Source organism: Cupressus sempervirens, chromosome 1 (assembly GCF_028749045.1).
Source record: "Cupressus sempervirens isolate cs-2001-9-10 chromosome 1, ASM2874904v1, whole genome shotgun sequence".
NCBI classification, from domain to species: Eukaryota; Viridiplantae; Streptophyta; class Pinopsida; order Cupressales; family Cupressaceae; genus Cupressus; species Cupressus sempervirens.
Window position 1 is genome coordinate 369,308,876 of NC_143118.1, and position 24,592 is coordinate 369,333,467.

Genomic DNA, 24,592 nt, shown 5'->3' on the forward strand with positions numbered 1-24,592 from the left:
AAAACATATCTATACTTGTCTTAATTCATTATGTAGCAAATAATATACATATCAATAATATATTAAGCGTATTCGTTTATATATATATATATATATTTCTCTCTCAATGGAAGATCAAACTGATTGTGATATAGGGGCAAAATAGTGAATAGTTTGTACAATTACTTTATTCGGTAGATGTAAAGGACGTCAACCATTTAAGATATATAAGGAAAGAAATGTCGCCAAACGTCCACGAGGCAACCCACTATAAAAGATAGTCATCAGTTTCACACCAAAATTAGATCGTCCTGCCTTTCTTTCCATTAAAGAATGTTTGCGCATTCAAAAGGATTGAAAGCAAGTATGACTCTACTTTGTCAAGCGAATGAATGGAAAGTGCCTCATTGTTGCCAAAGATTTAAATCCAAGAAAATGAAAACGTGTCTTCAGATAAAGTGGGAGAGAATTTTGTGGGTCAGGATGTCTGAATTTATAGATTCTGCTTGATTGCAATGCCGTCTAGATTTCCTTACCTTTCCACAAAGTTTATGAAGTTGCACTTTTTTTCGACTATTGAAATGAAATAGTCGGTGATTTTGTTGACCGACTAAATTAACAAATAACATCTTTGACTTATGTACTAGGATTTTGTAGAATAGGCCATGGAGACTCACATGCTATATATACCAAGCGTGGAGTGTTAGCATAACAAAGCATAGAGAAAAAATATTTTTGCTCAGGCTACAAGAAAAAAATGGGTAGCGCCCCTTGGTGGATGAATGTTGTGGTGGAGGAGGAAAAAATGATTAGAAGAGGGCCATGGACTTTAGAGGAAGACAACAAGTTGATTGCCTACGTCAGACAGTATGGTGCTGCTCGTTGGAGTTCACTTGCAAAACTGGCAGGTTTGAAGAGAGATGGCAAGAGTTGCAGGATGAGGTGGCTCAATTATCTGCGTCCTGAACTTAAGCACGGCAATTTTTCTCAAGAGGAGGATCAGTTAATCATCGAACTGCACAATAAATGGGGAAACAAGTAATTATGTTTTCATCCACCATCGCCATTATATTACATTATTTCTTTTCTGATGGTACTGTAAGGATAGAATGTTTCAAATCGTATGTGGGTTGTGATGTTTTGTTCTTTTGGCAGGTGGTCTTGCATTGCTCAGCATTTGCCAGGAAGAACAGATAACGAGATCAAAAATCATTGGAGAACGCACATCATGAAAATGTCTCAAGAGCTAATTGGGAGTTGTAACTCTCCCACAATTTCGAAGCGTGAGCAAGAAACAGAGGCAGTGAGAGAGAATAATGAGTTTTCCAGTGGCGAAAACTTCGAGTGGTTTGAAATGGCCCCAGTGAAGGAATGTTATGGTGAACCTTATTCTCAAAGTACTGTAAACCAGTTGGGCTTTGAAAGTTGTGAGTCGGATTGTGGTTACCAAGTGTTGGTGGAAGAATCAAGTGATATGGAAATAGTGAGCAGCATAATAGCTGATGCATATGCAGCTGATATGTTTCAACATAGCCCAGCCTTCTCCTGGTCCTCTACGACAGATTCCCCGTTGAATGTCTTGTCAGATAATGAAGATTTCTTATGGGATTATGATTCCATCGACCTGTGGAATCTAGATGACGTACAAAACATGTATCATTAACGTTCGCGAAATTGGGTTCATTGAATTGGCATATTCGATAAATAAATTCTCCATGAGCTTCTCCTGTATAGTCCGCTGCACTCTCAAACTGAGGTTCAGTTTACAACGCATATACTGTAATTGAATTGTAAGCTTGTATTCCTAAAAAGTGCATTTTTTCCTCCGTTCAGTTCTATTCGAAATGGCTATAAAGCAACGAGATCGCACCTTTGTGCAATTATTAAACATCATGAAACAATTGTATTGCGAGTTTTGGAATTAATTTAAAAATATAAAAAAAAATTGTCACTTCAAGTGCTTTTTCATTGCTGCATAGACAGTGCCGAATATATTCGTGGCTTGAAAAAATTATTAATATGGCAATAATTTTTCGTGGCTGTACTCCAAACACTTTGACCGTGCACTGCATAGAGTTCTTATAAATGCGTCTCTCATTTCTCATTGAGAGTATAAAAGGGCATTGGCAACTCATATTTGTCAAACTATAAACACACATATTTTGCAGGTAGTAAATTGGCACATCATGAAATGAGGTTCAGATGGCTTGGTTCACACTTATTCAGATATTTCAGTTAAGAGTAGAGATAAAGGAAGAAGAAAAGTATGATAGAGTTCCATATTCTAACAAGCAAGTAGACAAATGACTCATGAGAGATCCATATATAGGCAGGCAACCAAATAGACTGGCGTAGAGCTCAATTGCACAGAGCTTCGAACAACTGCTTACCAGTGCATAGAGTGTAAATATAGAGAAAAAACAACTCACAGGATGCTTTGTACAATGTACCAGCAGTAGAGAGAATTCACTTTCCTAGTGTCAAGAAAGTCCGAGTCAAAGAAAGTCCGAGTCAAAGAGAGATTAATAGAAATAATGTCATGATGATGAGATCCATAAGAAATTAAATTGTCTTTTTAATAATAATCTATTTCTTTAATTATAGACGGTTATGAATGAAGAAATAAATGTAATTAATGAAGAGAAAACTGAAACGTGAATTCATTAAGTTGTTTCTAAGTAAGCAAGTTATTGATATGAAATAAACTCATTAAGTTGCTTCCAAGTAAGCAAGTTATTGATATGAAATAAGTCTAGAAAATAAAGAGTAACAAATTAAGAAGATAAAGACATACAGAAAGATACATTGTTGAGGACTACAAAAACTAGTTTTGTAAAGATTGTGATAATACATGTGTTAAATATTTTTATAGAATAACAATTTCTTACATTTTGTGAAGAATAGAGTGATATCTTGAGTGTGCAATAATAGTTCAGTATTTGAAGAGAATGGAATGTTGGAATAGGAAGCTTAACACAAATAGAAGAAAAAATGATTTTTAGAGAAGTTCTAGATAGATTATAAGTTATGATTCATATTGATTTTTTAAGTAATTCTTGAGAACTATCAATGAAGTAGTCATAATAATTGAGAAATCATAGTGCAAAATTATTTTGTATTTTCTCTATTTATTATTGAAAATTAGTAATATGTCTCAAACTGTTTGTGCTTTGTGTATACATATATGGTTAGTAAACAAATCAACCAATCTCCTTGTGTTCCTTTTGTTTTGTATAATTATATTTTATTCCATCTCTTTGTGTAAAATCTAGAAGGAAATATTTATTTGGGTGAGATTATTGAGGTCAAGACATGACTAAAAGGCATAGAAGGAGCTACAAAATCCTATCAATATTTATTGGATATATTATGACTTTATGAAGATCAAATTGATTGTTATGCTGGATGTAAATGATTCTTAAGAGCTAGTGGTATGTGGAATTATTAATGTGTAAAACATAGCTCAATATGAAGCCCTCACAAACAACTAGAAGAGAAAGCTAAAGGAAAAAAGGAAAAACTCAAAGAGATCAAATGACATTCACACATTCTTGAAACTTGTAATCTTTCCAAGAATAGAATCATTTGACTATTAAAAAAAAGTTTAAAAAATTATTCAAACAAGTAATGAAATCATGAAGAAATATCGATTGTAAAAACTTTACATTCTTCTAATAAACTTTAGCAATTTGAAAATGATGAATAATGAGTCCATTATTATATATTTCTATAATAATATTTAGTTTAGTAAATGATTTTTGTATAAATTCTGATATAATGGAGGATGAGAGGACTATGCATAAATGATAGATCAATTTATCCACTATGTCTGAAGCAATATTGATTTCCTTCAAATAAAAAATGATCTGATGTTAATCAAAATTGCTAAGATCATCTGTTAAAAAAAATAAACTCAATAGAAGTGTGTGAATAAGTCTATATCTACATCCTAATATGAATATCTTAATTCAATGTTTTTATACAAAAGTGTGAATAAGTCTACATCTACATCCTAATAAGAATCTCTTAATTCAATATTTTTAGTACAAAAGGTAAGAGAAGTCAATGGAATAATGTTTAGATGAGTTGAAGCAACGAAGCTAAAGAAAAATATGGACAAGGAAGTTTTAGATTTGATATCTTTGGATGAACACATAGAAAAAAGTAACAAGAAGGCCTTGAAGTATCAATATAAATAAATCAATAAAATCTAGCAGCAAAGGTATCACAAGGTTAAATTTGAATATTTTCAAGAATTTCGTTATTATGGAAGTAAGTCCTGAATGCCTTGGAAGAATAAGAAGGGGTCAAGTTGACATTAAGTAAACAATGTATTCCATTATTATAGTGAAAAAAAAATATCAATACATTGTTTACATATTGAATAAAATTTAAACATGGAACAGAACACACATGAATCACACAATGAACACCATATTTTTTGGTTGTTCTCATTTATAAAACACGAATTAAGGTGATGTGAATTAAGATAAACTTTATAAAGACTTTCTCACTACTATAAGGTTCATTAAGGGTAGGACCAGTGCTCTTTGAAAGAAGGGAAGAAAAAGGAATCATTTTTCTCATTGAGGTTTTGGTCCCCTACAAAGTTTCCCTACAAGGTTTTTTTATGTATGTTTTTGATCAAGTACTGGATTGATAGCAACAATAAGTCTATTAGATGCTGGTATGTTTTTACTTTTTATGTACTTGAACCTAAGACATCTCACATAAGTGGCTTTTGATTTTCCTTTGTGTTCAACGTTGTTGCCTACTAGTGATAAATATATTAACCTATCAATAGTATTAATTATTTTCTTTCTAGAATAACAACATTAAATACAAAATATGAAGAATACTAATTACTCTACAACATAAACAATATTGTGAGCGCTAAATCTTGACCTCTAATTAAAAAAATACACTTCAACATAGTCATTATTTGTTAGGTACATTCAAGAATGAACATGACATTGTTCAACCTAAATGTCTAAACAAGGTGACCTATTGTCTTCTATCTAGATGAGGTTTAAATGTGCTCTCAAAATTCAGAGTAAGGATTTAAGCTATATGAGTGCAAAATTAAGCTATGTTTTGAAATTTTCTATGCAAAGTAAATAATATTAATCTATATGAAATGCAACTTTTATTTTATAAAGAGAGAACAATTAAGCTAAGCATGATTGCTATACTAACAAAAATGAGTGTATTCAAATAAAAATGCAATAACAAGTGTTTGAATGCACAAATATTGAGTATTCAAAATGAATTTTTTTTTATATGCCTCAATTGCATCCCCTCAAATGAGAGAAAAAAGTTCTACAATTATAGATTCCCAAAATCAATCAATGCTCAAGATTGAATCAGATGAATGATAGAGATTTGATGTGAGTTTAGTCAAAATAGTAAGTTTCCTTGATTGAATGAGTTAACAATTTTTTTTGGAGCGATTGATGTAGCTAACTGATTTGTTTACATTTATGATTAGAGTTAACTCAATGTTTCCATTAATACCTAAATTAGTTTAGATTCTATGTGAGTGATCTAAACATTCCTATAGTCATTGTTATTGATGATATACATTCAACAATGGCAACAAGGGTAGAGTTGTGATGGTGTGAGTGTTTTAATGTCAAAAATTCAATATTAATTATAAGCACAATATAATTTGAAGAATAACCTAATAAATAATGCATAAAAATAAAGATATAATTTGCTAAAATTATAAGTTTTGGAGATAAATATAATCAAAGTTTCATAGAAACTAAATTTAAAACTTAATTTAATGTCGAAAAATCAAAGACAGATTGAAATAAATATTAAAATTTTTAGACACAGTAAATTAAATTTTAAATATTTGATATTTCTCAACATTTCTAAAAATATTTATTTAGGATATCATTAACAGACTTAATTCATATAAATGATATACAAATCTATAATGTATTAAGCATATTAGAATGTATTAAGTATATTAGTTATATATATAATGTTTTTTAGTTATAAAAAATAAAGTGATTGTGATATAGTGGCAAAATAATAAATAATTCGTACAAATACTTTATTTGGTAGATGAAAAGGACTTCCACCATTTAAGATATATAAGGAAAGAAATGTCGCCAAACCAAAGCCAAACGTCCACGCGGCAACCCACTATAGAAGAGATTCATCATTGTCACACCAAAATTAGATCGTCGTGCCTTTCTTTCCAATGAAGAATGTTTGTGCATTCAAAATGTTCGAAAGCGAGTATGATTCTACATTGTCAAGCGAATGAATGGAAAGTGCCTCATTGTCACCAAAGATTTAAATCCTAGAAAATGCGTACGTATCTTCACACAAAGTGGGGGAGAATTTCTTAATAGGCTTGTTGTGGCTCAGGATGTTTGGATTATAGATTCTGCTGGATTGCAGAGCCGTCTAGATTTCCTCACCTTTCCACAAAGCTTATGAAGTTCCACTATTTTTCTAATATTGAAATGAAGTAGTCGGTGATTTGGTTGACCCACTTAATTAACAAAAAACATCTATGACTTATGTACTAGGATTTTCTAGAATCGGCCATGAAGACTCGCATGCTATATATAGTAAGCGTGGAGTGTTAGCATAGAGAAAAATATTTTTGCACAGATTACAAGAGACCTCTTTTGTTATTAGCACTTAGCACTGGGTAGCGCCCCTTGGTGGATGAATGTTGTGGTGGAGGAGGAAGAAATGATTAGAAAAGGGCCCTGGTCTTTAGAGGAAGACAACAAGTTGATTGCCTACGTCAGACAGTATGGTGCAGGTCGTTGGAGTTCACTTGCTGTCAGGTTTGAAGAGAGATGGCAAGAGTTGCAGGATGAGGTGGCTCAATTATCTACGTCCTGAACTTCAGCACGGCAATATTTCTCAAGAGGAGGATCAATTAATCAACGAATTGCACAATAATTGGCAAGTAATTATGTTTTCATCCACCATCGCCGTTATGTTACTTTTTTCATTTTCTGATGGCACCGTAAGGATAGAATGTTTCAAATCGTATGTGGGTTGTGATGTTTTTTACTTTTGGCAGGTGGTCTTGCATTGCTCAGCATTTGCCAGGAAGAACAGACAACGAGATAAAAAATCATTGGAGAACGTACATCATGAAAATGTGTCCAGAGCTAATTAGGAGTTGTAACTCTCCCACAATTTCCAAGTGTCAGGAAGAAACAAAGGCAGCAAGAGAGAATAATGAGCTTTTTTCTAGTTGCGAAAACTTCGAGTGGCTTGAAATAGCCGCAATGAAGGAATGCTATGCTGAACCTTATTCGCCGAGTACTCTAAACCAGTCGGTCTTTGATAGTTGTGAGTCGGATTGTGGTTACCAAGTCATGTGATATGGAAATAGTTAGCAACATACTAGCTGATGAATATGCAACTGATGTGTTCCAACATAGCCCAGCTTTCTCTGTTAGTTTTGTTAGCTTTAGACACCTGTTCGTTCATTTGCTATTATTTAGTAAGTAATTGTTTTGCTAACTAATTGGTTAGATTAGAAACAAATATTTGTTAATTAAATGACCACTTTTGAAAACAACTAGAAACTGACTTGGTTAGGGTTGTTAAGTTGTTTTAATCTCAACCGTCGATTGTAAATCAATCTCAGCCGTTAGTTTACCAATCGGATTAGTATAAAAGGAGGTCAGGGGGGCATTTGGAGAACATGAAGTTTGGAGAAATATTTGCAGTGCTAGCAAATGAGTTTGTAAGTTTGCAGTGTTAGCTAACAGTCTTGCAGTGTTAGCAAGAGCGCAGTGTTAGCATGGGAATAGCAGTGGGGAATATTAGCAGAATAAATTAGGAGGTTGTCGAAATTCTGCCAGTAAGAGGCAAGGAATTTTGTATCTCTTGATTTGTTGAAGTTTAATTTAATTTCTTATCTGTAGAACTGGTTTTCTCTTAGGGGTTTTTTCAGGGACAATTTGTCTGAAAATATTGTGTTCATTGTGTTGCGCATTACTTTCCATATTTTATAAGTGAAGTTGTAGTTGTGTTATTTTTTGATATTAGCTGAGAATTTATTTTCAGCAGTTTAATAATCGTTTATGATAGGAGATTAATAATCAGTGATTGCAATAGTTAAACTTTTCACATGGTATCAGAGCATTGTTAAGGGTAGAAGAGTTTTGCCCTAGAATTTTTTTTTTGATCTCTTTAGATTTATTATTGCTTTAAACCCTTGAGATGGCTTCAGCTGGTTTGAGAGATTAGGATAGATTAGATGGTGCCTCAAATTTTGGTGTCTGGAAGGCAAGAATTTCTTTATTGTTGGAAGGGAATGGTATCAAGGATTATGCTACCAGTGTTGTACCTATACCAACAGATGCAACACAACTTGCAGCATATAGGAAGTACAATGCCAAAGCGAGGAAGATTATCCTTGATGGTGTTAAAGATCATATTGTTCCACATATCACAGAGCTAGATATGGCGAAGAAGATGTGGGACGCCATTCTGAATCTATACCAGAATGCTACCACCAACAGGAAGTTGATTCTCAGAGAGAAGCTAAAGAATACCTAAATGAATCAGGCAGAAGACGTCACAAGTAACCTTACCAGGCTCAGACTTGTCAAAGACGAGTTAGCAGCTATTGGAGATAGTCCTAGTGATGACGAGCTAATGAGAATAGCCCTAAATGGGTTTACTAAACAATGGAGTGTCTTTGTTCAAGTTGTCAGTGGACGAGATACTTTACCAAGTTGGGATTGACTATGGATTGATTTCACTTAGGAGGAGTTTAGACTAGGTCTTGTCAATGGGGCCAACAAGAGTCAAAAAAATGAGGTGGAACAAGAGAACGTTTCCCTAGCGAGTAAAGGGAAAGCAAAGAATGGATCTAGCAAAGGATCGAATTCACAAAATGAAAAGAAGAAGAAGGACCTTTCTAAGGTCAAGTGCTTTGGATGTCACGAGTTTGGCCACTATGTCAGTGATTTCCTAAAGAGGAAGAAGGGTAAGAAGCAGGTGGCAGCTTCAACAACTGTGGAAGAACTCTCCGGTAGAATGGAAGATGAGTTTGCACTCTTAGCTTGTATGGTTAGCTCAACCTCACAGGAGTTAGAGAGTACTTCTCCAGTTACAAGGAGGAGGACACCAACATCCAGATTTCTATGGGAAACTTGTCCAAACTCAACCCTATTGGGAAACAGACTGTTCAGTTTCAGAGGGAGAATGGAAAGATAATTCCACTTCATGATGTGTTATATGTGCCAGGCTTAGGTATGAATTTGATTTCTATATCTGTTCTTTAGGATAGGGGGTATAATGTACTCTTTAGAGGGACAAATGTGTTGATTAAGCACAAGGATTGGAAATCACCCATAACTATTAGAGTTAGGAGTGGTCGCCTTTATAGATTGCAGTTTGATACTCCTAAAGCACTCATGAGCAACTATAATCCTAGAGATCTTAGAGAGCTATGGCATAGGAGGATGGGCCATATTAATCATAGAGCACTTAGATTGCTTCGTGAGACGGTGACAGGTGTTCCAGAGGTGAGCACAGAGAATGATGATGTATGTAAGGGATGTGTGTTGGAGAAGTTTGTGAAAGCATCTTTTCCAAGGAGTGACACCAGATCTAAGGGTGTTCTTGATCTAGTACATTCAGATGTTTGTGGACCGATGTCGACGAAATCTCTCAGAGGATATGAGTACTATGTTACTTTTATTAACGATTTCTCTAGAAAGACCTGGATATACTTCTTGAAGACTAAGGATGAGGTTTTCAGTCGATTCCAAGAGTTCAAGGCTCTTGTGGAGAATTTGATAGGAAAGAAGACAAAGGTTCTTTGATCAGACAATGGAGTCGAGTACAAAAGAGATGTCTTCCAAGAGTTTTGTGCCAGAGAAGGAATCAAGAGAGAATGAACTGTTCTTTACAATCCATAGCAGAATGGAGTTGCTGAGAGGAAGAATTGTTCTATATCGGGGGTAGCAAGAGCTATGCTACATGACCAGGACATGCCCCATTACTTATAATCAGAGGCATGTAATACAAAAATCTACATCTAGAATAGAGTTCCACACAAGGTGCTAGGGAAGATGACACCAAAGGAGGCTTTCACAGGGAAGAAGCCAGATGTTAGTCACTTCAAGATATTCAAGAGTTTGGCATATTGCCATATTCCTGGAGATACACGTACAAAGTTAGATTAGAGTATAGAGAGGGAGGTACTTTGTTGGGTACAGTGAGACCTCAAAGGCATATAGGATTTTCATTCCAGGGACTAAAAGAATAATTGTTAGATGTGATGTCAAGTTCATGGAGGACAAGGCATTTAGGAGATCGAGAGATCTGCCAATAGATGATTAGAGTGAGCAGCTAATAGAAGCTCCAAGACCAAGTCAAGGGAAACAAAGCTCAAGTACAGTTACTAGTATGAGTGTAGACTTAGTTAGTCAAGATTCATAGAGTATAGAGCAACAAGTGCAATAGAAAATGCATCTTGAAGACTTAGAGGTTGACATTTCATCCTCTACAGTTGGCAGCGGGAACCATGAGGTTCTAGATACACAAAAGAATACTCAAGAGTTTGTGGGAGCTCCTAGGAAGAGTACTAGACAGTGAAGACAACCAGCCAAGTTCAATGACTATGTGGCATTAATTAGTCAGTTGGTAGATAGTGAGCCTTCTAGCTATCAGGAAGCTGCAGAACATCAGGTATGGCGAGATGCTATGGTTAAGGAATATTTTTCAATAATGGAGAATGATGTGTGGGAGGTAGTACCTAGACCAATAGATAGGGCTATAGTTGGATCACGTTGGATCTATAAGATAAAACATGGTGCAGATAGTAGCATCGAGAAATAAAAGATGAGGTTCATGGAAAAGGGGTTCTCTCAAAAGGAGGGAATAGACTATGAGGAGACATTTGCTCCAGTTTCTAGGTATACTTCTATACGAGCTATAATCTTACTTATAGCACAGATGGGATGGAAAATCCATCAAATGGATGTCAAGACAACATTCCTTAATGGTGAGTTAAAGGAGGAGATATACATAGAACAACCAAAAGGCTTTGTAGCACACAACAAAGAGACCCACATGTGCAGATTGAAGAAAGCATTGTATGAACTCAAGCAGGCTCCTAGAGCATGATATAAGTGCATTGATACATACTTGCAAAAAATGGATTTTGTGAAGAGTGAAGCAAATGCTAACCTCTACTACTTGGTTGTTGGGGGTGAGATTCTCATTCTTGTTCTTTATGTGGATGACCCGTTTCTTACAGGTTCACTAGGGCTCATAGTGGATTGCAAGAGGAACCTTGCAGAAGAGTTCGAGATGAAGGATTTAGGACTTATGCACTACTTTCTAGGCATGGAAGTGTGGCAGACAGATGGGGAGATTTTCTTTGGTGAAGGGAAATATTGCATTGAAATCTTGAAGAAATTTGAGATGGAGGATTGTAAAGCCATGTCTACACCCATGATTATGAATTGGAGGAAGGTAGATACATCTAAGGAGAAGGATGTAGATCCCACTTTATATAGACAATTGATTGGTTTGCTTATGTATTTGGTCAACACTAGGCCAGATATAGCATTTGCAATTAACTCTCTTAGTCAGTTCATGGTTGAACCAAAGAGAATACATTAGATAGCGGCTAAGCATGTGTTACATTATTTGCATGGTACAGTCGAGTATGGGATCAGATATGTTCAAGGTGAAGGTATCAAGTTGATAGGCTATACTGATGTAGATTGGGCAGGAAGTACAACAGACAAAAGGAGCACTTTAGGGTGTTGTTTCAACATGGGATCAGGATTTGTTTCTTGGTTCAATAGGAAGCAAAAGCCTATGGCTCTGAGTTTAGCAAAAGTAGAATACATAGCAGCTAGCATGGCGACATGTGAAGCTATATGGCTTCGAAAGTTGTTAGTAGGATTTTTTGGTTAGAAGGTTGAGACTACTATGATACATTGTGATAATCAGAGTTTCATCAAGTTGTTTGAGAATCCAGTGTTTCATGATATGTCTAAACATATAGATATCAGATATCACTTCATTAGAGATTATGTACAAAGGGGAGTTATTTAGCTACAGTACATACCTCCAGAGGAGCAGGTAGCAGACATTCTGACTAAGACATTGGGGAAGGCAAAATTTATCTTTTTCAGAGATAAGTTAGGTGTCCTCCAGAACAACTTCCTCGCTAAGGAGTGTTAGTTCTGTTAGCTTTGGACAGTTGTTCATCCATTTGCTATTATTTAGCAAGTAATTTTTTTGCTAACTAATTGGTTAGATTAGAAAAAAATATTTGTTAATTAATTGACCACTTTTGGAAACAACTAGAAACCGACTTGGTTAGGGTTGTTAAGTTGTTTTAATCTCAACCGTCGATTGTAAATCAATCTTGGCCATTGGAGAAACATTTGCAGTGCTAGCAAATGAGTTTGTAAGTTTGCAGTGTTAGCAAATATTCTTGCAATGTTAGCAAGGGCGCAGTGTTAGCATGGGAATAGCAGTGGGGAATATCAGTGGGATAAATTAGGAGGTTGTCAAAATTCTGCAGTAAGAGGCAAAGAATTTTGTATCTCTTGATTTGCTAATGTTTAATATAATTTCTCATCTGTAGAACTGGTTTTCCCTTAGAGGTTTTTTCAGGGACAATTTGTCCAAAAATATTGTGTTCATTGTGTTGCGCATTTCTTTCTATATTTTATAAGTGAAGTTGCAATTGTGTTATTTTTTGATATTAGCTGGAAATTTATTTTCAGCAGTTTAATAATGGTTTATGATAGGAAATTAATAATCATTGATTACAATAGTTAAATTTTTCACATTCTCCTAATCATCTATGACAGATTCCCCGTTGAATGTCTTGTCAGAAGGTGAAGATTTCTTATGGGACTATGATTCCATCAACCCGTGGAATCTAGATGACGTATAAAACTTGTGTCAGTAACACTTGCCAAATTGGGTTTATTGATTTTGCATGTTCGATGATTAAATGTTTAATGAGTTTCTCCTTGTATATTTCTTTTGCAATCTCAAAATGTGGTTCAGTTTACAACTGATATATTTTAATTGAATAGTACATAAGCTTGTAGTACTAAAAATTGGTTTGTCTTCTGCTCAGTTTTATTCGAATTGTTAAATGTGCAAAAGGTTTTGTGGGCCTAGTAGTGAAAAGGAATGCGAAGCATGGCAATGTTGTATGAAATGGCTATAAAGAAACGAGATTGCACCTTCATGCATTTTTTAAATATTATGAAATAATTGTATTACGAGTTTTTCAATTAATTTAAGGATGCAAACAATGTGTCATTTAAGGTGCTTTTCCATTGCTGCATAGACAGTGCAGAATATATTCGTGGTTTCAAAAAATATTAAAATGGCAGCAATTTGACCATGCAATGCATATAGTTCTTATAAATGTAGAATTCATTTCTCAGTACGAGTTCGTGTAGTATAAAGGGGCAGTGGCAACTCATAGTAGTCAAATGATAAACACACAAATAATGTAGTTAGTCAATTGGCACGTCATGAAATGAGGCTCAATTAGCACTTTCAATGAACCATCAGATGGCTTGATTGACACCTATTCAGATATTTCAGCTAGATTAATGATAGACAAATGACTCAAGAGAGATAGGTAGGCAACCAAATAGACTGGCATAGAGCTCTATTGCACAGAGCTTCGAACAACTCCTTACCCATTGCATAGAGTTTAAATATAGAGAAAAACCAACTCAAAGGATGCTTAATACAAGGTACCAGCAGTAGAGACAATCCTCTTTCCTAATGTCAAGAAAGTCTGACTAAAAGAGATATTAACAGAAACAATGTCATGACGATGAGATCCATAAGAGATTAAATTGTCTTTTTTTTATGATAATCTAACTTTTTTCAGTACAGAAACATTATAAGGTTGTAGATGAAGAAACAAATGTCATGAAGAGAAAACTGAAATGTGAACTCATTATGTTGCTTCTAGATTAAAAAAAAAGTTGAAATGTAAGCAAGCTATTGATATGAAATAAGTCTACAAAATCAAGAGGAGTAAGGAGTAACAAATTGAAAAAATAAAGACATAAAGAAAGACAGATTATTGAAGATTAAAAAAAATGTTTTATAAAGATTACGATAATACACTTGCTATATATTTTTATGCAACAATAATTTTGTAAATTTTGTGCATAAGAGAGGAATATCTTGAGTGTGCAATAGAAGTTAAATATGTAAAGAGAGTGCAATGTTGGAGTAGGAAGCTTAACTAAAGTAGAAGAAGAAAATTGATTTTATAGAGTTTCCAGATAGGTTAAAAGTTATGATTCATAGTGATTTTTTAAGTAGCTCTTGAGAACTATTAATGAATTGGTCATAATGATTGAGTAATACCAGTGCAAAATTATTTTATACTTTCTCTATTTATTATTAAAAATTAGTAATATGTCTCAAACTATTTGTTCTTTGTGTATATCTATTTGGTTAGTAAACAAAGCAACAAATCTGTTTTGTTTAATTTTATTTTAGTCCATCTATTTGCCTAAAATATAAGAAGACATATTTATTTGGATGAGATTATTGACATCAATACATGACTAAAAGGGATATAAATAGCTATAAAAACTTATTTATATTGATTGGATATAATATGACATTATGATGATGAAATTGAATATTGTGATGGTTGCAAACAATTCTTAGGAGCTAGTGGTATGTGAGATTACTAACGTGTAAAACTTAGCTCAATATGAAGCCCTCACAAATAACTCAAAGACAAAGTAGAGATATTGACCTCAAGATATAATGAACTAAGCAGAGATATTGACCACAATACCTTCCATGAAAGAAATATATTGCCACCAATGATAGGATTTCTTTCTTTGATGGGTAAGATGTCAAAGCTAAGACTAATTATTATTATGGGTTATGAAATTAATAATTTTTATTATTATTATATGATACATAAAAGATGGGAAGGAAAAGAAAAGCGAAAATCTTTGTCCTTCGCTGACAAGTATTCGTGGCTCAAGATAGTTAACCTTAGGCCCCTTCAACTTATCAGGGTGAATTGTCTACTCCATGAGTTCCCAAGTTTGTCTATATCTCATCTAGTGCTTCTATTCCTACAAGGAACTGATTTTATGCTTTGGAGAGGGTTTTCCAAGCTTCAACAGAGGGTCTAGTCTTTGAATTGATTACCAAACATAAAGAAAATCTTAATCTCCCACATCATCCTTCCCAAAGGAAAAGAATTGAGGAAAATATCATTGGTACCTATTCATCTATTCCAACTAAAGATAGGGAATAAGATTTAAGGATTGCAAGAAATAAAAACTTGTCAGTGGTTTTGAATCAAATTCCCTTTGTTGCAATGGGAGCCAATTCAGTTATGTTAGGGTAAGGGATGTATGGTAAAAATTATGGCTTTATTTCCCAATGAAAAGCTAATGTGGAATCTAACCCTTGTGCTAGCAATCCTTAAAACCACAATTTCAATATGTTGGGTCCCCTAGCGGTAAATGCTACACTTTCTAGAGAAATAGGATTTTCAAACCCTAATTTTAAGTAATGAAAACAAAAAAAATTGATGAAAGCAATGTGTGTTAGGATAAACCATAGACAGAAATAAAAATTACATGCAAATATAACCAATAACAGAAAATAATAAATCACACAGAAATGAACACAAGGCACCAAGATTTAACGTAGTTCACCCAACCCCCGGGCTACGTCCACCAAATAGCAAGTCCGATCTTATTACAATCTAGTGATTACAACCTAGAAACCCAGCTCACAGCTGCCCCACCAACAGTAAAGACATAACCTGTACTACTCCGCCTGGTATCAATATCCCCTGCCAAATCAGTTGTAGAGCCCCCAAAGTGTAAAAACTTATTGGATGTTCCTCTCAAATATCGGAGAATCCACTTAACAACATTCCAATGCTCAAATCCTGGATGACTCATATACCTACTAACGACTCCCACTACATGTGCAATATCTGGCCTAGTGCATACCATAGCATACATCAAGCTTCCTACAGCTGAAGCATAGGGTACCTTGGACATCTTATCCTCCTCTTCCTGTGTCTTGAGACACATCTCCTTAGTCAATTTCAAATGACCAAGTAAAGGTGTGCTGACAGCTTTAGCATTCTCCATAGAGAAACGTTGCAACACCTTCTCAACATAATCAACCTGAGATAGCATCAAGGTTCTGGTCTTCCTATCTCTACATATCTTCATACCAAGGATTTGTTTTGCTGCCCCCAAATCCTTCATAGCAAGGATTTCAAATACCATTGCTGAGATGCTTGCTTCAAGCCATATAAAATTTTCTTCAATTTGCACACTAATCTCTCCTTACCTTTGACCTCAAAACCTTGTGGATGAGCCATATATATTTCTTCATCCAAATCACCATGAAGAAAGGCTGTTTTAACATCCAACTGCTCTAAATGCAAATTTTCAGTAGCCACAAGACTTAAAACAGTACGGATAGAAGTCATTTTAACAACAGGAGAAAATATCTCATCAAAATCAATTCCCTTTTTCTGTGCAAATCCTTTTACAACTAACCTGGCCTTAAATCTTTTCTTACCTCCTTCCTCTTCTTTCAACCTATAAACCCACTTATTCTGTAAAGCCTTTTTATCTGCAGGCAACTTGCACAAATCCCATGTCTTATTTTTCAGCAAAGAGTCCATTTCATCTTTCATTGCAGACTCCCACTGAATCTTAGTATCCACCTGCACAACTTCATCATAACTTTCAGGTTCACCAGCATCAGTAAGTAAAATAGAATACAAAGAGGGAGAAAACCTTTGTGGAGGTCTAATTTGCCTCGTAACCAAATTCATTAATGCCATATCCAAAAAAGACACATTTCTTTGATTTAGCTTCTAGCTTGGTTCTATTTTCAGAGTCCATATGAGCAAAAGCTTCACAACCGAAGGTCTTGAGAAAAGAAAAACTCACCTTCTTACCAGTCCATGCTTCCTCTAGAATACCATAGCCCAAAGGAGTAGAGGGACCTCTATTAATAAAATATACTGCAGTATTGATAGCCTCCACCCACATGTGTAAGGGCAACCCAGCATGCAACCTCATGCTCCTTGCACGCTCCGTTATAGTCCTGTTCATGTGTTCAGCCACTCCATTTTTCTATGGAGTCCTTGGAACAATTTTCTATCTATGAATACCATTAGTGGAGCAATAATCTTCAAATTCATGACTACAATACTCACCACCATTATCAGATCTGAGACATTTTAATTTCTTACTAGTCTCATTTTCAACCAAGCATTTCCATTTCTTAAAAGTTCAAAATACATTAGATTTTTGTCTAAGGAAATAAACCCATAGTTTTCTAGTTGCGTCATCAATAAATGTAACGTAATAATGAGAGCCACCAAGGGAAGATACCTGAGCTGGTCCCCATACATCTATATGCAGAAGCTCTAATTTCTCCTTTTTGTTTTCTTTCCCTGTCTTTACAAAACTCACTCTCTTTTGTTTTCCATACACACAACTTTCACAAAAATCCATATTCACACATTTTAGACCTAGTAAAACTTTCTTTGAATGAATTACTTTCATACCTTTCTCACTCATGTGCCCAAGTCTATTGTGCCACAACACTGTATCAGAATCTACAACAGCTATTTGTTCTCCCTGCTCAACTACAACAATTGTTCCTGAACATTCATTTTTCTCTGAAACAATCAAAGTAGAAGGAACAATATGACCTGTACAAAGATATAAGGTGCTTACTTTCACACTTTTTGCTACTACAAGGGAACCTTTTGAAATCTTCCAATTTTTATCATTAAAAGTAACTACAAAACCCTCATCACTGAGTTGCCCAGCTGAAATTAAATTTCTACTCAGCCTTGGAAAATGTCTTACCTCATGTAGTAGCTAATGATTCCCATTCTGCAACTTAATCTTAATTTTTCCCTTTCCAACAATCTGACAGGGTTCATTATCCCCAAAATAAGCAAGCCCAAAATCTCCTTAGACATAATCAATGAAATAACCTCTATGAGGTGTAGCATGAAATGAAGCACCAGAATCTAAAACCCATGAATCATAAACACTCTCTAAAGACAGAAGCAAAGCATCCTCTTCAGATTTGTTACTTACCACATTTGCCTCCTTGTCTCCATTTGATTTATCTCCTTCATTTTTATTTCGATTCCAACAATATTTCTTTTTGTGCCCTAGTTTCCCACAGTACTAGCAATCATTTGGTCTGTCGATTGAGACCTCCTCCCCTTTGACTTTCCTCTTGATTTCCCATGATTTCCTGAGTTATTTCCTCTCTCAGTTGTTCTGCCGCTGCTTTGTGCATTCAAAGCACTTTCAGATGTAGATCCACCTGAGGATTTTCTACGAGTTTCCTCACTTAGAATAACATCGATCACATCATCATATTTTAGGCTACTAGATCTAGGAACAAAATTACTCACCACCATTACCAAGCCATTCCAGCTTTTAGGCAAAGAACACAAAATCAAGAGCCCTAATTTCTTCATCAAAATTGATACCCACAGAAGATAACTGACTAGTAATAGTATTAAACTCATTTAAATGATCTGCAACAGATCCACCTTCTGCCATTTTCATATTAAATAAACGCTTCATGAGAAATACCTTGTTTGAAGCGGAGGGCTTTTCATACAATGTCACTAGGGTTTTCATCAAATCTTCTGTCGTCTTTGCTTTTGTAATATTAAATGCCACTGATGGTGCCTTCTGAGTGCCTTTCTGTCCAGAAGATCCCATTCAGCCTCTAACATAATTCCCTAATTTTTGGCTTTACCTTCCAACGGCTTCCATAAATCCTTCAGATATAGATAGTCTTCCATTTGCATCTTCCATAACTGGAAGTTCTACCCATTAAACCTATCAACCCTCAGCTTACCCTCATCTGCCATTTCTCCCACTCAACCATGAGACTCCCACTTAATTGTGAGACTTTCCTGTAGAGAATAACTGAAAGACAACCTCGCTCTGATACCACTTGTTAGGATAAACCACAGACAGAAAAACAAACTACATGCAAATATAACCAATAACAAAAAATAATCGATCACATAGAAATGAACACAAGGCACCAAGATTTAACGTGGTTCACCCAATCCCTGGGCTATGTCCACCATACAGCAAGTTCGATCTTATTACAATCCAGTGATTACAACCTGATTACAATCCGTAATCCCTTACAGCTCAATACCACCGCAAGAACCAATTTCGCATCACAACATAATGAAAAATACCTAACCCTAAACCCTTTTATACAAGTATTTTATTCATTTTAGGGTTACAACATGTTGGCCATATGTTGGCCATAATATGTCGGCTACCATGTCGGCCATGGCCCAAATCAGTCACCATAATCTAACAATGTGAATACTAGGGTTTGTTTGCAAAATGGAGGGGCTCAAGCTCCTTCCCAACAATTTTTTTTGTTGAAAGGATCTTAGTGTTGGGAGATCAAATAAGTATTACTAACCTTTCCAATAATAGTCTTTTTATTTAATATAAATCAAAAGAACTTAGAGATAAAATTTTTTAATGATGCTATGTGATTTGTTGAAGGCCAACAAGTACAATTTATAGAATGGAGGCCTAATTTTAATACATGGAATCTGTGTAATATTTTTTTTTTGAAATGGGTTTCTCTAAAAAAATTTACCTATAGAGTTTCTCCAAGAGAATACTTTATGATAAATTGGGGATTCTCTAGGGGGGTTTAGAGAATTCTTTGGGAGCTCAAGTCCTACCTTAATGCTAATGAGTCTTCTCTTAAACCCCTTAGAATCATCATGAATAAGCCCATATATTATCTTAATTTGGGAATTTTCATGGGAACCTATGAGGGCTATATGCTATGGCTATTAGCTAGTCCCAATAAAAATAGTTCTCAAGATACTTTTCAAAAGATTAACTACTTTGGAGATGATTGGTTAAAGATTAGCCAACCCTCTATAAGGGAAATCTCTACTATTACCCCTACTCCTAGAAATAAGGAGATTTATGGGGGTGCCTAAATGTGACTATGTCATCTCCTACCCATCTTACCCTATGTGAAGATCCTAATATGGAATCCTATGCTTCTATGAACCCTTTCACAAGAGGGGTGGGGGGAAGGGAATTCTCTATTATTATGGGGGAAAATCCTTCTAATGATGGAGAAGGCTCTTCCCATTATATGAATGAAGATAATAATATAGGGACCAAAATCATGTCCCAAACTTAGATTCTAAGAGTACTCCAAAACAATCTCTAAATCATCCCACCAACATGCGAGATCAAATTAATAAGTCTCGGGAAGATGGCTCTTTGAGATCCCCTTCTAAAGAAAGATACTTGCAATCTAATTGTAGGGGATCCTCACTTGAAAGGTGAAGTAGAGAATTAAATGATGCCTTCTATGAAAAATTGGCAAAGGATCTTATTAATACCTTGACAAAATATCTTGTCACTTGGATGGCTTAGATCATCATAAGTAGGTTATTATAGATCAATTACTCTCCATATAGGGAGAAGGCTTTATTGTGGAAGATATTAATAATGAGTTGGTAGAAATGGAAGAACTAGAAAAAATGATGGGAATTGAAAAAATAGATGCTTCCTTAACCTCTCCTAACTTAGAGATAATATCAAAAAAAGGGGCAAGAACTTCTTGAATGAACTTAGATCTCAGGTAGCTAAAGATGGTGGCCAACAAAAACTAGTTGATCTCTTTGAAGCCAGGAAGGGGAAGAGTCATCCTAAGGGGCCATGTTAGTCTTATCATGGAATGTTAGGGGCCTTAGTTCCCCTAAAAAATAACAACTTCTCAAGTGTTGTCATAATAAATATAAATTTGACATTGCTATTATACAAGAAACTAAAATAAGCTTAAAAGAAGTATCTAAATTTAATAAGAAATTGGGATTTAGATGTATTTGGGGAATCCTAGTTGAGGGTGTTTTAGGAGTCTTCATCTTCATTTGGAACCCTAGCAATATTAGCATCTCCCCTCTTAATGAAGAAAAAAAATTAGATGCTAACTCAAGTTAAGGTTTGCAAAAAAAAATCGTGTTTTTAACTTTATAATATATATGGGCACATCTCAACTTCCGATAAAAGAAAGGTTTGGCAAGAATTAAGAACTCATATTCAATCCCTTAATCAATTTTGTATTCAAGTAGGTGATTTAAATGCTCACACTATGTCATCAAAAGAAAGAGGAGGAATGTCAAACTACCTCAATCATCTATAGATTTTAGTCATTTGATCAGATCAAATTTTTTTATGGAAGTGGCCTTAGTAGAGAACTTCCTTACATGGAATAATAAAAGACAAGGTTTGAGTCAAATAGTAGAAAGATTAGATAGGTTCTTTTCCTGAGGTTATTTCTCATATTGTATTTCCTATCTCAAATCTGAAAGCTTACATTTCTCAAGCTTTGATCATTTCCATGTTCATCCTAATATGTTCTTGAAAGATAACCCATCTAGAAAACCTTTCAAAATTGAGAGAATTTGGTTTCTTGGTCGCTCTCTTCTATCCCTACTAGAACTTTGATGTGGAGAAGAAAAATACTTAGGATCCAAAATGTCAAAAGTAGTTCAAATATTAAAAATTATAAAGAACTATATCATTTAGTAGAATAAATACACATTTGGAAACATCTTTGATCAAAAGAGGGAAGTAGAAGCATAACTAGAATATGTTAACTTGGAAGTCTTGGTTGTAGGCATGGGAGCACACCTTTAAAACTATGAAAAAATCCTAAAATTCAAATTAGAAGATATTCTAGAGTGAATGAAGAAATTTATTGGAGCCAAAAATCTAGGGAGTTGTAGCTCAAAGAGGGAGATAAGAACATAAATTTTTCATAATAGCACAAAGCTTCACAAAGCACAAAACAAGATTTACTCAGATCCAAATTGAGATAGAATTGATCTTGGAAAAACCCTCAAATGTGGTAGAGGAGGCTTCCTCTTGTTTTGTTACTGTGCTTCATAAAAACTATTTAACATTAAATCAGAGAGATATCCTCACTAACATTCCTAATAGTATAACCCTAAAGAAGAATAAAGTACTCTTGGAAAAAATTACCAAGGATGAAGTGGAAAAGGTTCTAAAAGAAATGAATCTAGATAAATCTCCTAGGCTGGATAGCTTATCACCTTTTTTTTTAAGAACGTGGTTGCATTTCTTAGGAAGTGACATCATAGAGGCTCTACAAGGAGTTTATAACTTTGGTGGGATCCTTTCGGAAGTTAATCACACTTTCTTGGATTTATTGGATGAACAAGAATCTCTTGAAATCTTTACATACTATAGACTAATATATATTTGTATCACATTGTATAAATTACTACCAAAGACCTGAGCTAGAAAACCTCAAAATATTTTATGATCTCAATAATGAAGAATAAATAGGTTTTTTCATTGGCTTATCTATTCACAATGGGGTGGTGATAGCTAAGGAAATTATGCATTCTTTAAAAGTATCAAGAAAACATAGAATGCTCATAACATTTGATATTAGAAAATCCTATGACAAAGTTATCTGGTACTTTCTTTGCAAATTTCTACAAGCTTACATCTTTGCTAAACCATGGATAAACTTAATCTATGTATCTCTATCCCAAGATTCTCAGTTCTTATTAATAGAGCCCCAAAAGAATTTTTCCCTCCTTTAAGAGGACTATGGAAATAGGATACCCTATCCTCATTCTTGTTTATCCTAATGTCATAAGCGCTAGGGAAAGCATTCCAAACTTGATGTTCTAAGAACCTTCTTAATGGTATTCAACTAGTAAGGGAGGATTGACCCACTACCCATCAGCAATTTGTAGATGACACAATGATGTATGGTTTGTAGATGTTCATTGTAAGCCATTTCCATCCTTGGTAGAGTAGTAGTGTATTAAGATCTACATGCAAAATCAAAAATTTATGTCATTCCTCTATTTCCTAGTAAACATACAAATCCATTTGAGTGATACTTAGTTGACCTTTTCTCGGCATCCTCTATATATTTCAGTTTGTTGTATGCTTAGTGTAGCTTGCAACTTGACTTGGCTTAAACTCCTACTCAGTTGATATAATATTACTTTGTTTAGACTTGAGCTTGGGTGCATCTATGATGTTCATCCATTTCCTCTTTCATTGCTCAGGCATCATAAGGACTTAGTTGATATGTTCATTTTGACTCTAATAGGCAATATGAATCAATAGAAAAGAAAGAGGGAAAGGGAAAAATAGAAGATCTAAGAAAAGTGGTAGACATGCTAATGGAAAACACTCAAATTTAGATTAAGTAACATGAAGAGTGAGGAAAAAACTAAATAAAGCTAGATGACCAACATATTTAGAGTGTACCAAGTTTCATACCTAAGAATGAAGATCTTATTTTAGTAAAGTGTAATGGAGAATGCTTGAATAAACCATCTTCCACATACTCTATGAACTTTTTCTAGCATAGTGTGACCAATTGATCCCACTTGAAACATTGTTGCATGTCACCATACAAATTTGAACTCTATAATACAAGTCATAATGGTTGTCATAGAAACTAGCACCATAATCCTCACTTTTCATGGGAAGATAAAGGGATCAATAAATCGGCATGTGCTAGATTGGAATCATATCATGTTGTGTGAATGTCACTAAATAGTTCTAGAGAATGTAGTTATATTATAGGATGTTTTGGGATGGAAAGATACTTATAGACAAGAGTTATTAGGATGCCCTAAATAAATTAGTGAGAAACTAATTGTCAATGTTGAAGTGGAACTTTAGAGGTTGTGTGATGAAGGTTGTTTTGGGGATAATTGACAAGAGAACATGGATAATGTTTGGGAGTCATGTAAATGGAGTCACAACCCTATAATATGTGTTCTAAAAAGGAGAAAAGATGCAGATTCTATTAATGATAATTTGTAGGAATACTTGGTACATTTATTGTATTTTGGTGTTTCCCCTCAAGTTGAGCATGAGACCTTTCTAACTATGATTTCCTCATGTTGAGGGCTATTTTGTGGAATCAACAAGACCTACATGACAAATACTAACATTAATTCTTTGGACCTTATCAATGAAATGATTATCTTCTCTTCGATTATGAGGATTGTATATGACAATGTAACGAAGCTTTTTTTTGTTGTCAATGCTTATATTAGAGTGGCACATAATAAATTTGATGAAAATATAGTTTAGTGGAAGACTAATGGTGATTCATGAGTCTTTCCTAGGTGTTTGGTCGTGGATCTAGGAGTTGAAGGAATTCAATTTGAATATGGATTACAAGAAGCCAAGTAATGTTAGGATTGATAAGATTTATGATGTCCCAAATTTTAATAAATAAAATTAATAAAATTAACTATTTAAGTGCTCCCAAAAAATTTAATAAATTTATAGAGGATATTTATTTAATTAATTCAAAGTATAAATTGTGGGGGACCAAATAATAAATTAGTAAAATGTTATTGACCTAAATCATGTTCTAACATTCTACACTCTTGGAGGCCTTTATAAGGATTTTCTTAGGCATTGCAAGTGATCATGGATGTTACATGACTCTTCTTTGTATTTCTAGAGGCTCGAAGTTGAAGGTAGTTCATGGACAG

At 34.5% G+C, this 24,592-nt stretch overlaps 2 pseudogenes; both read left to right on the forward strand.

The window, feature by feature from the left end:
* Positions 1 to 775: 775 nt before the first annotated feature.
* On the forward strand, positions 776 to 1,642 carry LOC149577774 (MYB-like transcription factor EOBI pseudogene; annotated as a pseudogene).
* A 5,024-nt stretch (positions 1,643 to 6,666) lies between these two features.
* On the forward strand, positions 6,667 to 7,340 carry LOC149577775 (MYB-like transcription factor EOBI pseudogene; annotated as a pseudogene).
* The last annotated feature ends 17,252 nt before the right edge of the window (positions 7,341 to 24,592 follow it).